The sequence below is a fragment of the Megascapheus bottae genome, chromosome 4, assembly GCF_031878675.1.
Source record: "Megascapheus bottae isolate mThoBot1 chromosome 4, mThoBot2.hap1, whole genome shotgun sequence".
NCBI classification, from domain to species: Eukaryota; Metazoa; Chordata; class Mammalia; order Rodentia; family Geomyidae; genus Megascapheus; species Megascapheus bottae.
Window position 1 is genome coordinate 27,176,021 of NC_143512.1, and position 14,324 is coordinate 27,190,344.

Sequence of the window (14,324 nt, forward strand, 5' to 3'; positions counted from 1 at the left end):
AGAACCTCAAATTCCCACACTTTAACCAGAGAAAATACTATCTTTGTTTAATCTGTCTTTTATGCTGTGTGTATTTTTTAAAAAGCGGAGTAAAGTGATCTGGTCATTTTATGCTCAATTTAGTCAATGTAAACAATAAAAAGTACTCAATTCAAGTTCAAAATAGAATATGATATAGCCATTTGAGTTGTTCTTATAGACCATCTTAATGAGATTAAATAAGACCTCTCAGAAAAGCACAGAACAAAATCAGCAATAGTAAAATCAGTTTTAAAATAGATTTTAAATTGCTGGAGTACAAATAGCAATAAAGATATAGATTTTAATAAGGTCAAAAATGCTTAAGAGCCAGGCCAGTAGCTCATGCCTGTAAATCAGGAGCCTGAGATCTAAGGATCATGGTTAAAAACTGGCTTGGGGAAGAATGCCCCTGAGACTTAGCTTTAATTAACTACCAAAAAGGCTGAAAGTAGAGTTACTGAGAAAGTGGTAGACTTTTGAGCAGAAAAACTCAGGGACAGCACCAAAGCACTGAGTTCAAGCCCCAAGACCAGCCACCTGGCCCTCTCAAAAATCATCATCATCATCATCATCATAATACTTAAGAGCTTTTATTTCAGATAACTGGGATGTGGCATGGGTGTCTGCTTTTGTTTCTTCAACTCTTCAGTACATCAGTTCTTCCACATTCTACACTTAATCAATGTAACCCAAGCATATTAAGAGCTTATAATTTTAGGGAAAAGTGATTCTCATTGGAAAATGCCAAGCATTTTTCTGCAGCAAGAGAGATTTAATATTCTCCTTATCTAAACTGTTCACTTTAATAGAAAAATTTTGTTGTAAATTCCCCTGACCTATTTGATCATCAAAAGACCAGACAAAACAGCTCCATATAACTAGTTTGGTCCATTGATCATTATAATATCTTACAGATACAAGAATTTCCATTTATGAAATCATAACTGTACCAGATTTATATTTATCTGGCCAATTCTCATAGATGGTTGATTATCACTATGTAACTTTAATCCTGCTCAACATTTCTGAGAAAACCAATTAAAGTTCCACTGTATTAAGTGATGACAACATACAAATAACATTTGTAATATCAAAGAGATACAATTTAATAGTAGATAAAAAAGCAGGAAATGAGTGGGATACATTCCATTGTAATAGAGTATACTCAGACTTAAGAAGGGGGTGAATGTGTTGAAGTACTATGGTGGCAGATGAGGTTGTAAAAACCAGATAGCAAAGGCCTCATTTGTCCTTCTAATATAACAGCAGCAAAAATTGTACCAAGTGTTACATCTGTACCTGCACATTATTTACCATTTTAACTCTTACACCAACTCTTATGAGGAAAGAATGCTCATTATCTCCATCTTATAAAGAAACTGAAATTTCACAAGGTCAAGCAAACTGTGCAAGACCATGGCTGCAAATGGCAGAGTCAGAATCTGGGCTTACAGCATCTGTCTGACTCCAAAACCCATCCTTCCAGCCACTATGAGATTGCTAAGGAATTTGGATTTCAGCCTATAAGTAATGGAAAACAAATGAAGAACCTTAGACCCACATTATTCTTTTCTCACAGCATTCTGTGAGCTATATAATGGAAAGTATGACTGCTGTTTTATATCTGCAGATACCCAGAAAGTTAGGCAATTTCAGACAAGGCAAACAATGGGGTCAAGGCACCCAAATACTTCCCTATCTAGCTGAGGACTCAGGCTGGTTTTACATGGTTGGCACAAATTAGTTTCTGAATACTTGATGTGCTTTCAACAATCATACTGCTTCAGATTCAGAAATTCCAATAACACATTCCCAATTAAATCCTCTTCCCAGCATAACCCTAGTCATTTCTAGCCAAGCAGTTCCTAATTTGTGATATCTAAGAAGTACAGAATACTTTGACAAAGACATAGAGCAGTCATAAATTCCTCCTTGTTGTGCACACTAAACTATAAATGCTCCTGAATATTAATATTGAAATAACAGTACACTAAGAATTCTTTTATTGGTAGTTACTTAATAACATTCTTTGCATTGATTTATAATTCCTGCATTTGAACAAATCAACTTTCCAGTGTACAACCACATTTTATTCATGTCTGATAAATGTTTACACATGCTGTCTCAAGTTTTCCTGGAACAAAAATGTAATATTCAGGTCAAGACTAATAATTAGAAGGATTATTTATTTATAAGAGTGATTTCACCTGGATCAACCTGGACTGTTTCAAAGATGTTTCCTTGTCCATGGAGGGGAAAAAAATGAAATAAATGCAGTTATATTCTGTTAATGTGTGTTCCTTGGATATCCTATTTTTGCATCATACATATTTAATGCCTTACCGAATAAAAATTTCAGCTTCCTGTATGACAGAGATAATAGTCACTTGTTAACTATATACATAATTTGTGTGTGTATGTGTGTTATATGTATGGCTACTTATGTCTAGGGACCTTTTAAAGATAGTATACTATCTCAAAACACACACACACACACACACACACACACACACACACACACCTGCAAAAGAATAAAAAGGGGTAGGAGATAAAACACATGATGCATGTGAAAGAAGGACAGAAGACAAGTTTTCAGCCCTATTAATGGATAAATGGGAACACTTGGGAGACATAATAAACAATATCAGATTATAATCAAAATATAAAGTATTAACACCTAGGAGTTCATAAGTAACTTGTGTAATAAATATATAAATAGAACAAAATTCTAAGTAATGTACACCCTCAAATAGCTTAAGCATGGCTTCCTCATTTCCTTTCTTAAAATTTTTAAAATTTTATTGTTGGGATATGTAGAGAGGGGTTACAGTTACATTCATCGGGTAGTAGGGGCATTACTTCCTGCATTTCGATAACCCTTCTCATGGTTTTGTCCCCATTTCCCTCCTCCACCTGCTCCCAATCATCTTGTTTTCCCCCTTCCCTTCCTATTTCAAATAAATAAATAAACATATATACAATAGACTGGATAACAAAGTCAGATACAGTAACAACATGAGATAAACCATAAGGGTAAAAAAAGAGAAGAGAAATAACATAGTACATTAGAAACAACAATGATACAAGATAAAGCTCTTCTTTTGGCCACAAATAAGAATTTCTTCCAGAGACAGTGCAGAGAATGTAGACAGAAAAGAATAAGCTTCAGTGAATAAATATAACAAACAAGTCCTCATAGCCATTAACTACTAATGTTAAATCATGTTGAAAGAATTAACTTTGACATGACAAGACATAATAAAAATGGAAGTTACCTCTGTAGTCTTCCTCGCAAACACTCCTAACTCTAGTCTAATCATGAGGAAATCATTTACCATTACAGTACAATATTGTAAAACATTTTTAGTGGTGAAAATTAGATATAACTTTAATGTCCATCCACAGGGCAATGGTTCAATAAATTCTAGCATATGCAGACTGTAGAAGATTATCGTGCAGCTAGCTGTTTTAAATAGCATAATGTGCCATTCAATTGGAAATATCCATATGTCATTTTAAATAGTAAGAAAACATGTAAAATGTGGTAGTGTATTTAAAACTCTATGTTTCAGTATTTTTAGAATCCTTCACACCTACTAACATTAATTATCATAAGGTAATGGGATGCTTTTTACCTTTACTCTCCTGATATGCCTTACCTATATATAAACTAAACTAAAATAAATACCAAGGGTGATTGTCATGTTACATTTAGCAAAGGAGTGTTTGGACATAAAAAAAAAAAAAACAAGCCTGAGCTTTAACACCTAACTTAACAGAATCACTGCCTAGCAACATTACTGTAACACAGTAAAACAAGAAGGTATTCTCTTTGGGACCACAGTAACCTACTTTCCATACCCACTAAGTTGTTTATTTTTGTCAGTGACCTACATGAGAGAAATGGGCTCAATAGGTTTGTGTTTGATCCTATGTAGTGAGATTGCCAACTTCCTAGAAGTTGGGCAGAGTTCACATGGTCTGTAATAACTTAGAGTAAGAGCATTTGGAAAATAAAATGAGATTCTGTATCTATAAGCACCAAACTGTACATAGAAAGACAAAAAAAATCAATTCAACTCTGGTAATAAAAAAAAAAATGAGAAAGTCTGAAATGAGCAGTTAAGTCAGCAAGAGTACTCAGGCCAGGCACTGGTGACTCACACCTAATAGTTCGAGTTCCTCGGAAGGCTGGGATCTGAGGATCATAGTTTGGAGCCAGCTGAGGCAGACAAATCCAAGGAACTCCTTATCTCCGATTAACTAGTTAAACAGACAAACAACCTGAAAGTAGAGGCATGGCTCAAGTGGTATAATAGCAATGAGGAAAAAGCCAAGCAACAGTGAAATTTTCTGAATTCAAGAGTTCAAGCCTCAGTATTGATGCAAATCATCATCATCATCATCATCATCATCATCACCACCATCAGGATATTTTAATTGGGCTATGCCTGGAAAGAAAAGGTCGGAAAACAAAGTTTAGTAGAAAATTTTGCAACTATTTCTTCCACATGCAATACCAACAGAAGATGGCCTCACAAGGCCCTAAGTATGATTATCAGCAATTATAGTCAGCTGTATGACAAACACTGACACAGCGTGGCAATACCTACTCCGGAAACTGAGATCTGAGAATCATGGTTCAAAGCCAGCCTGAGCATGAAAGTCTGTGAGACTCTTATGTCCAATTAACCACCAGAAAACCAGAAGTGGTGTGTGGTTCAGCCGGTAGGGTGGTAGGCTTGACCTAAAGAGTTCAGGAACAGAACTCTGGCTCAGAATTCAAGTCTCACCACCAACACAAAAAAAGAAAGAAATATAACCTTATATCTGCATAATTATAGACATACAAAAGAAAAATTTCAATGGAGAAAGGAAGGATAAGCAAAGGTAGGCATAACATTGATTGTGCGTATGTGAAAAATAGAACCAGGTAAGGAGTGACATTGACTAAGATGCATTGTACCCATAAGCCAATTTGTTGAATTAAACCCCTTTTACAAAACCACTTAAAGATTTTTTAAGAGAATTTCTAATTTCTTCATGGACTGAAAGAACAAACAGATGGAAAGCCTCAGGAACTCTTCTATCCAACTTAGTAACACATACCTTACAAGTGAAAGAAATGATGTCCCAGTTGTATTAAAACCACAGAATATGACCAGGCTTGAAGCACACCCGCTTACCTTAGTAAAGTTCTTCTATATAGTAAGTTCTATACATGGAAACTAAAAAACAGCATTTTCTTTCTAGAGCACAAATGAATTCACAAACCAAGTAAAGTGTATCAGTGTGTTTCTGAATACTGCGTTAGAAATACTAAGCAGGCAGCAAGCGATAGATCCTTGAAGTGAGAGGCAGAAACATTATTGTGTTTTCTTTTGTAATGATCCCTGTCACATAACTCCAATATTCTCAGAAAGGAAAAGACAATGTACTAAAGAAAACATTTACTTATTTCCATTTGCTATAGCAATAAGAATAGAATAAAACAGAATACCAGACAGAAGAGAAAATAACATTAACAAAATTGCAAATGTACCTACAGTGACTTAAGGGATACTTTAAAAAAATAATAGGTTCTGAAAAAAACATTACTGTAGACATATTAAGTCCCTTTCAATAAGGTAATAAAAAGAGAGAAGTGAGGAGGAGGGAGAAAAAGGGAGAGTTGGGGGAAAAAAGTGTCAGAAAGGCTCTAGCTTAGTCAACAGTCTCTGTTTCATGTGGTAAGATTCCCTGGCACTTTACACATCTGTCTATAACATGTTAAGGATGCCCACTCTAATACTGTCTGTACTACAACTGTTTTCTTTTACTTTCAGTGAAAATTTACTCATGCTTGTGGTTCTGAGTTTGAGCCAGCTTCCCATATTTTACTTCTGAAAATAGAGGGTATAATCAGATCTTAGACAGTTGTTTTCATTAAAAATTCTTGAAATAGTTGAGATTCTTACCTGGTGCATCCATGGTCTATTTCAGTGGCTTTGAAACTAACTTTGCAATGCCCTTTGGTCAACAGGCTTGTTATAAGGAAGAAGGACATACCAAATTGAAAAGGGAAGCTCTTTGTTGAAGACAAGAATGGTGTGAGGGGCTGGGAGTTTGGCCTAGTAGCAGAGTGCTTGCCCTGCATGCACAAGACCCAGATTTGATTCCTTGGTACCACATACATAGAACAAAGCCAGAGTGGTGCTGTGGCTCAAGTGGTAGAGCTCTAGCCTTGAGAAAGCCCAAGGACAGGCTTACTGCTCTGTGTTTAAGGCCCAGGACTGGGGGGGAGGAATGTGGTGAGGGAAGGGAAGCGAGAGGTTGAAAGAAAGAAATGTGTTCACTCAACTTCTCTACTGGGAGTCCATGAATATCAACCTATAGGATGGGGTACATGTGTTATGAGAGAGTGTGACAGTGACAAAGCTTCAAGTCCCTACCTCAGAGCCTCCTCAGACTCAGAGTGAAAATCAAGGTTACCACACACAAGTAACACTGGCAATCATATCTAGGAACAAAGGTTGAGAAACAGGCCTCAGTTTAAGCTACTAAATGCCCCCTATTTCTACAGTGAGAAAAATAACATCATTTAGCATTTACTTGGTAAAAAAATTATAAAGAAAAAACACATGTAAAGGCAATCAATAGTCTGTAGTAATCCATTATAACCCGATTTTCCTGTTGACTCCAAATATACTCAAATGTGTTGAGAATACTACTAAAAAGAAATCTAAAATCAAAACTGGACTACAATTATAGATCTGTGAATATGCCCCTTATAACATAGACTACCTTGATGAAAACTGATTTCAAGAGGAACAGTCTTCCCCCTCAGAAGTTAAGTATGTATCATATCGCGGAAATCACTTTACTTTCATGGTAAAGAATGAGTAGTAAGAGCAGACTTTAATGATTAATTCACCAAGAACCCAGTTTCAGCCAAGCTATAATCACTAATGTGCCTTGGCCATGTCTAGGCTTACAGGACAACTAAAGAGGTTCTACACACACACCCAAGTTGAAGCCTATTTATGTAAGTGGATTTATGGAAAGTGTGTTCAATGGGAAGAGTGAGAAATATGAAAGTGATATGGAGGAGAGCAAGTCACCTGCTTTTCTCTGAGCCATAGAGAGAGAATGGCGATGAGCCGATGACATCCAAAAGACAGAAGGACATCTGCTAGAGTTTGGATATGGTTTAAGTGTGGTAGAAGCATGGGTCTTATGGTGGAAATACAGGAAGGTGGTAGATTTTCTAAAAGTGGCTTCTAGTGAGAGATGCCTGCATCACTAGTGAAGCTATCTTCAGAAGAGATTAAGGTCGTTCTTGTGGGATTCCTGAGCTCTCCTAATCAAGACGTTACAAGAGTGACACTAACCTCTGAATTGATCCCCAAGTTCCTGTTTGAAGATGACATATCTGCTTCCTACACAGGCCTCCACTGTTATGGTTCACTATGAGGTGACACAGCCAAGGTGGACACTTACTAAAGCCTATACCTGTTCAGACTTCTGGCCTCCAAAACTTTGAGCAAAATAAATATCTTTTTAAAAATTAGCTTTCCTCCATAATTTCATTATTCTAACAACACAATTTATTCTAACAACACAAAACTAATGCAACAACATCCAAACAAGAATTTTATTAACCTAGCCAATATTAATGTAGTGCTTTCTATATGTTCCTTCCATTGGTGTAGGCCACGACAGTACAGAGGTGAAAATCCCCAAGTTCTCATCACTGGTAGGAAAGGGAGCAGTATGCAAATATATTTTAGGTGACAGTGAGTGGGATAAGAGAAATAAAGCAATAATGTAGCAAATGATGATAACTTTAGATACTATAGAAAGAAAAGACACACTCAGAGAGAAAGATTTGAAGTGACATGGCGGGGATGAGTGAACAACTGGGATGAGAAGAAAAATGAGCTGTCCAAGAAACAGAACAAAAGCTGTAAGGCAGGAAAAATCTTGGCCCTCAAAGGACAAAAGGTAGGCAGCATGGCTGGAGTCTACTGAGAGCCTCAACAGAGCACTGAGCGCTGGACTTCCTCTAATACCACAGGAGTTTGTTTCCCTTCTACTTCAGAGTTATGGAAACCCACTGGAGGAATTAAGACAAGAAAGGGAGCTTATTTTACATACTGCTTTAAAAGATCAGTGTGCTGTGAAAAAAAAGGTATATAGCAGGCAAGAGTTCAAAAGAGGTGATTAGAATGGTAATTACAATGCTCTCCCTTTTGGCAGGAAAGAAAATGATAGTGACTTGGGATCAGAGGTGGCAGGAAGAAGGAGACAAGTAAATAGTCTCCACGTTGGTTTTGGAAACAGAACTGCAGTAAGGAAAAATGTGAAAGCAAGAATAATTCCTCCTGGAGTTTAGCTTTGGTAATAAGAACTAGTGGTGGTTTGAGTGAGGAAGACTCAAGAAAAGGCAAGGGAAATCCTGAGGAAAAACTTGAAATACTGAATATAGTTACCCAGAAATACTAGAGGTTTCCAACTTTATTTGTTTATTATTTATTTGCTATTAAGGTCACCCTTTCTGCTGATCTGTAGGTCTAGCCCTGACTTTTTTTTGAGATAAGGTCTTATTTTCGTCTCTCAACGCATGTCTAAGTACAAACCACCCATGCTAGGCTTTCACGTAGCTAGGACAAGAGGTGCACCAACACATTGATCTCTTCATTGAGAAGATGGCTCTAGAACTTTCCTGCCTCAGCTGGGCTGTCATCAAGATCCTTACTATCTCAGCTTCCCAGATTGCTAAGATTGTAGGTATGACAAGTTGAGGTGCCAGGTTGAGGTTTTCGAATTCTTGAGACCTAAGAAAGACATCATTGAACTCTCAGCTCGATACCATGGAGAGAACTATATCTCCCCCAGTGTCTCTATTTTTTCCCAAGGGTTTACAATGTCATTATCTTTTGTATCCTGTGTTCTCACGTACTTCCTCTACTCACCCCATCAACCTTTCACCCATTTTCCTTTTCATCATTTCATTTTTTAAAAACTTTATATTCTTGGCTGGGTGCGGTGGCTCACACCTGTAAGCCTAGCTACTCAGGAGGCTGAGATCTGAGGATCAGTGTTCAAAGCCAGCCCCAGCACAGAAGGACCTGAGATTCTTATCTCCAATTAACCTCTGGAAAATGAGAAGTGGGTCTTGACTCAAAGGTAGGGCGGTAGCCTTGAGCTGAAGAGCCCAGGGACAGCACCCAGGCCAAATTCAAGTCCCATGATTCACAAAATAAATTACATTCTTTCCTGGTGCACTTGTTTATAACACCACTAATATCATTGTATATAATGTTATGTGGTAGGCATACTGATTTCAACAGGGTAAGATTAATTTTTAAGAGATATATTATAATATTAAATTCTGGATTTTTAACAAATGTCATCAGGAAAATGCCATCATAGTATTTAGGATAAGATTCATAGTATCTAAAATGGTTGGATTTCCCCTTTTCCCCTGCTTGTTGAAGACAAGTCTCATTTGCTAAATAATTTCAGATCTTAACTGGAATTGCTGTCACCGAAGTCACATGGTTCTTACATATAATGGAGAGAAAGCACTTCTGATTTTGCTTTCAGCATAATTGTTTTCAAATGCATCTAGAAGTGGTACCAAGCTTTTCATTTAGATATTGCTGGAAGAGTTGATCACTTTTGTTTCATACTCTTCATATGACTGAACAATTTCTTTCCAATAAAAGCAATGACTCATGACAGCTTTGCATGAGCAGTATGGCCTAGTATAATCTGACTTGTCACATTTAATGTAACATTAGCCAAAGACCTAGAAACCCAGGACATCCTCCCCTTCTTTCATTGCCCCCCTCACCTAGCATGTACATAGAACAAATCCCCTCATCCTGGCATTCCCTTAGTGTTTATCTATTATAAGAATAATGTTTAACTTTCTATCTGGCAAATATCATGTAACCCTTTTATTAATTACAATAAAAAATTTTAAAAAAGAATAATGTTTAATAATTTCTAAATGAAAGGATCTAAAACTGCCTTAAATATTAAAAATGAATAAGTGTGATATATCAAGATGTATAGATGATAAGCTGTCCAAGTAGAATTGTAATCATTGCCTGACTTATGGAATTGTAAAACTCTGAACAACACTTTTATGATAACAGTCAAATCATAAAAACTAAAAGGCATTTATATTACATGTTACTTTGGGGGGGGGGAAATCTTGTACCTGTCATAGGCCAGAAACTACAGGTGCTAAGGATAGGGCAGAGAACAAAATGCATGGCCTCCTATCATCAGGTGGCACACGGCCTCGAGGGCATTGTTATATCATTCCACTGCAAGATCAACAAACCCACTTACTGGACCTAACTTATTAGCCTTCAAAATAAATAAAAGCAGGAGAGGGAAGACTGTATTAATCACATTTTGCATTATCTCAGCAAAACACAGTGATCACATCTCCAACAGTAGCGAAGGGTGGGTGTGGCTAGTTAGAGCTTTCATAACTACTCTCTGTTGAAAATTACTACAGCTTTTGCCGTAGAACTAACAAGTATCCCATGAGAAATGCCTTCCACTTCTCATGACTTAAGAACCCCTCAGAATGTCCATTCTGAAAAGGTTCCACTACCTCTTACCAGTGCCACCCTAGAGATGTAAAAATTAATTATTATGGCCTCTAGAGAAACATTCAAACTATACCAAAAGCTTAATAGAAGCTCTATCAGGTGACCCTCATACCAATAAGACCTTCTATCTAAAGGTGCCTGGCACATTATAGGCACTGAGAAAGTATCAGTTATCTAGATCCTCATGTTGTTATACACAAAGTACATTTTACTGCCTTAAGCCATATAGAATTAAGTCTAGATTCCCAAAGGAAGTATGCATCCAGAAAGAAAATACCACCATGCCAATCTCAAGAGACTTGCAAAAGGTACAACTATTTCAATCATTTTTGGTAAGACTAACTTCTCTCATGTAAACCTCAACTGAGAAAAGTTAGGGCACACTGTCACCATAAGGTTAAATTGAGGAATAAATCTAATTTTGGTTAAGGCACATAACCAAGAACAATAATAAAAATAAACTAGAAGCCAAAACAATCACTTGAGAACTAAGGAAGCAAAGAGAAAAGTCAGGCTTGGTAAAGGTGAGTGCTCTAAGCAAAACAACCATGCAAAAGCTAAGGCCAAGGCAACACTAATCAAGACCAAAATCCAACACTGCAGCTACAACCAAAACAAATGCCCCCATTCACAGAAAGAGACAAACCAGATAGGCTTAGAAAATGTTATGACCCCAAAATACCTAAGATAAACTGTAAATGCTCATAAACTACAATGTTCAGTCCACAAAAGCAACAGCGAGGCCACTAAGAATATCCGGGTTGTGAAGTTACTCAGCTCTCTCTGAAGTTAATTTGGAATTCAAAAAGAGTGCTTAATATCATTTAATTGCGTGGTGTCTTGTTCCCAGACAGGAAATTACCTAATTCAAGGACATAGAAACTCATCTTGGCCTTATTCAAAGCTAAGCAAGACAAAATAAAATTTGTAAGAAGTTTCTAATATTTTCAAATTTGACATATAATTGGCTACTTCCATATAGTAGAACTGTATGAGTTACACATGCAATAATTCACAACACAAATCTCTCATAACCAATGAAGGATTATCACAAATTGAGTTTAAGCAAGTGATATAAAAATTAGGTTTATATTTAATGTACTGTTGCAAATTGCACCAATTGCCAGTGTTAACACTGGCAGTAAGTACCACATGCCAAAAAAGCTTTTAAATACCTGGAAGGAGCAATCTCTCCAAAGCTATTTGGGAAAATAACTTTAAAGGGAGCTAGAAACAGAGTTAAAGGAAAAAGAGTGGGTGAGAGAGAAAAAGAGACAGACAGATGACAGAGACAGAGGTAAAGACAGAGAAACAGAGAGTCAGAGACACAGATGACAGAGACAGAGTGAAATTTTCCTCTTGTCATTTAATATTTCACATATGACCAAAAGGCACATACTTTAAAGGAAGCATAGATCTTTGGACTTCTCAACCAAAGGTAAAAGAGAACAAGCTTGCTGGGAGTTTGGCCTAGAGTGCTTGCCTAGCATGCACAAAGACCCGGGTTCAATTCCTCGGTACCACATGCATAGAAAAAAGCTGCAAGTGGCTCTGTGACTCAAGTGGTAGAGTTCTAGCCTTGAGAAAGTCCAAAGACAGTGCTCAGGCCCTGAGTTCAAGCCCAGGACTGGCAAAAAAAAAAAGAGAGAGAGAACAAGCTGTCTTTTCCTCTTCTCTTTTATGCTTCTTCAAGACAAGCAGTGATACGGCTGGAATGATTCATTACAGTTTTCAGGAGCAGCAAATGGCAGCATGGATACATATTAGTACATTTACAATGTACCTGAAAATGAACAGCAATAAAAGCTGATTCTAAAAGAATGTGTCTTGACACCAGCAAAGATTGAATTTTACAATTTCATAAAAGTCTCAATTTCTAGCGATTCCCCTCAGCCACTTTTTACACGTTTTGTTCACAATGCTAGAGATGGGAGCCAAAGGTCTCCTATATGCTAGACAAGTCCTTTGCCACTGAGCTACGTGCTCAGCTCTACAAATTTCATATCAAGTAGGGAAACATTATTTTTGAGTTGACTACAAATGAAAATGTCCAATAAGCCCATCTGAATCTGTTATATGACATTTGATAATAATGCTAAATTATTCCAACCTTATTTCAAAGGGTTAGGTCATTGAACTAATGAAATGCTATTGCAAATGAAATTTTAGATAGCAAATGTACTTATGTCCCCAACATACAAAAGACTGAAGTCGGGAAGTCTTTAGAATTGGAAGACAAATCCATTTCCTCCCTTTTTTAGGTTAAAAGCTACGGTACAAGGCTTAGGTCTGAGTTCAAAAAGCTTTCTAATTTATTAATTTTATGGCCTTAACATCTTTATTAATTTTTTATCCCATAAAGATGAAAGGTCCCTTGGATAGGGAAGGGGGGAAATCAAGATGAGCGGGGGGAGAGGAAGGAGGGAAATGGGGACCATGTCTGGTGAATATAATGTAACCCTTCTATTAATCACAATAAAAAAATTAAGCAGAAAAAAATAAATGAAACGTCCCGGGTGGCACTGTGGCTCAAGGGCTAGAGTGGTAGCCTAGAGCTGAAGAGTTCTGGGACAGGGCCCAGGCCCAGAGTTCAAGTACCATAACTGACAAAAAAACAAAAACAAAAAAAATGGAAGGTCCTTTGCGCAATGCAGAATATAAAGATGAGCTGTATCAGTTTACATGCAGTAAACAAAACAATTCCTCGGGAAAATAATCCAATAATCAACTGATACTAAAGCAAAACTGGATTTTCCCCTCAAAGAGCCCATCAAAGATCACAAATAGATTGAAAATCATTTCCAACATAAAACATTTTATGTTCATCAAAGATAAATTTTATAGGTAATTTTAATATATGTTCCCTGAAAATGGCAGGAATTCTATGCTAAAGCAACCAAAAGCATTGTATAAATTTGAGAGTTTATTGATTAAATGGGTTTTGTGCTGGGTTTGTAAAAAGGGACCTTTACTGTATACAACAGGAATCAATAATTACCTAATCAAGTAGGTCACTACCTCCTGCAGTGATTCTCTAGAATACTGTATTCATGGAGAACAGAGAAAGTATGTAGTTGTGGAATTAACAGAGAACCATCTATGTAAGAGAAACAAGAATTATACCAGAGACTGTAACTGTGAGAACTATAGGATTTGTTTCATCATCTCCCTATGCCTGTCAGATTCTTTTTACTCTTTGCAATATCAAACCTGAAAATTCAAGGGACAACACATTAGGAATTTTGCATTCGATATCACTGCAGATTCAGGAGGAGAAAAGGGAAGAAGATAATTCAAGAAGTTCTTAGGAGCAGACTCTGACGTAGTCCTCTTGACCTGGTAATCCCTAGCAAAGTCAAGCAGATAACTTAAAAAACAACAACAAAAAAAAAAAGTAGCCTGGTGCCAGTGGTTCAGTCTGTATTCCTAGCAACTCAAGAGTCTGAGATCTTAGAACATCAGTATAAGCCAGCCTGGGCAGAAAAGTCGGTGAGGCTCTTATCTCCAAACTACTCAGAAAAGGCTGAAAGTGGTGCTGTGGTGTGGTAAAGCAACTAACCTTGAGCACAAATTGGCTCAGATACAGCACCCAGGTCCTGAGTTCAAGCCCAGAACCAGGGGGCAATATAAAAATTAAGAATATCTTATGAAAAGGATTAGAATAATAATAAATAACTGAATCAATGTGTT

The 14,324-nt window shown here is 37.0% G+C and overlaps 1 long non-coding RNA gene across 1 annotated transcript in view; it reads right to left on the reverse strand.

Annotated features, from left to right (window-relative positions):
* Nucleotides 1-4,336: 4,336 nt before the first annotated feature.
* Nucleotides 4,337-14,324, reverse strand: part of LOC150064192 (uncharacterized) — a 33,162-nt gene continuing 23,174 nt past the window's right edge. Inside the window, exon 4 of the long non-coding RNA XR_016535132.1 lies at nucleotides 4,337-4,472. This is a non-coding gene — a long non-coding RNA (uncharacterized LOC150064192). The remainder of the gene's footprint in view (nucleotides 4,473-14,324) is intronic.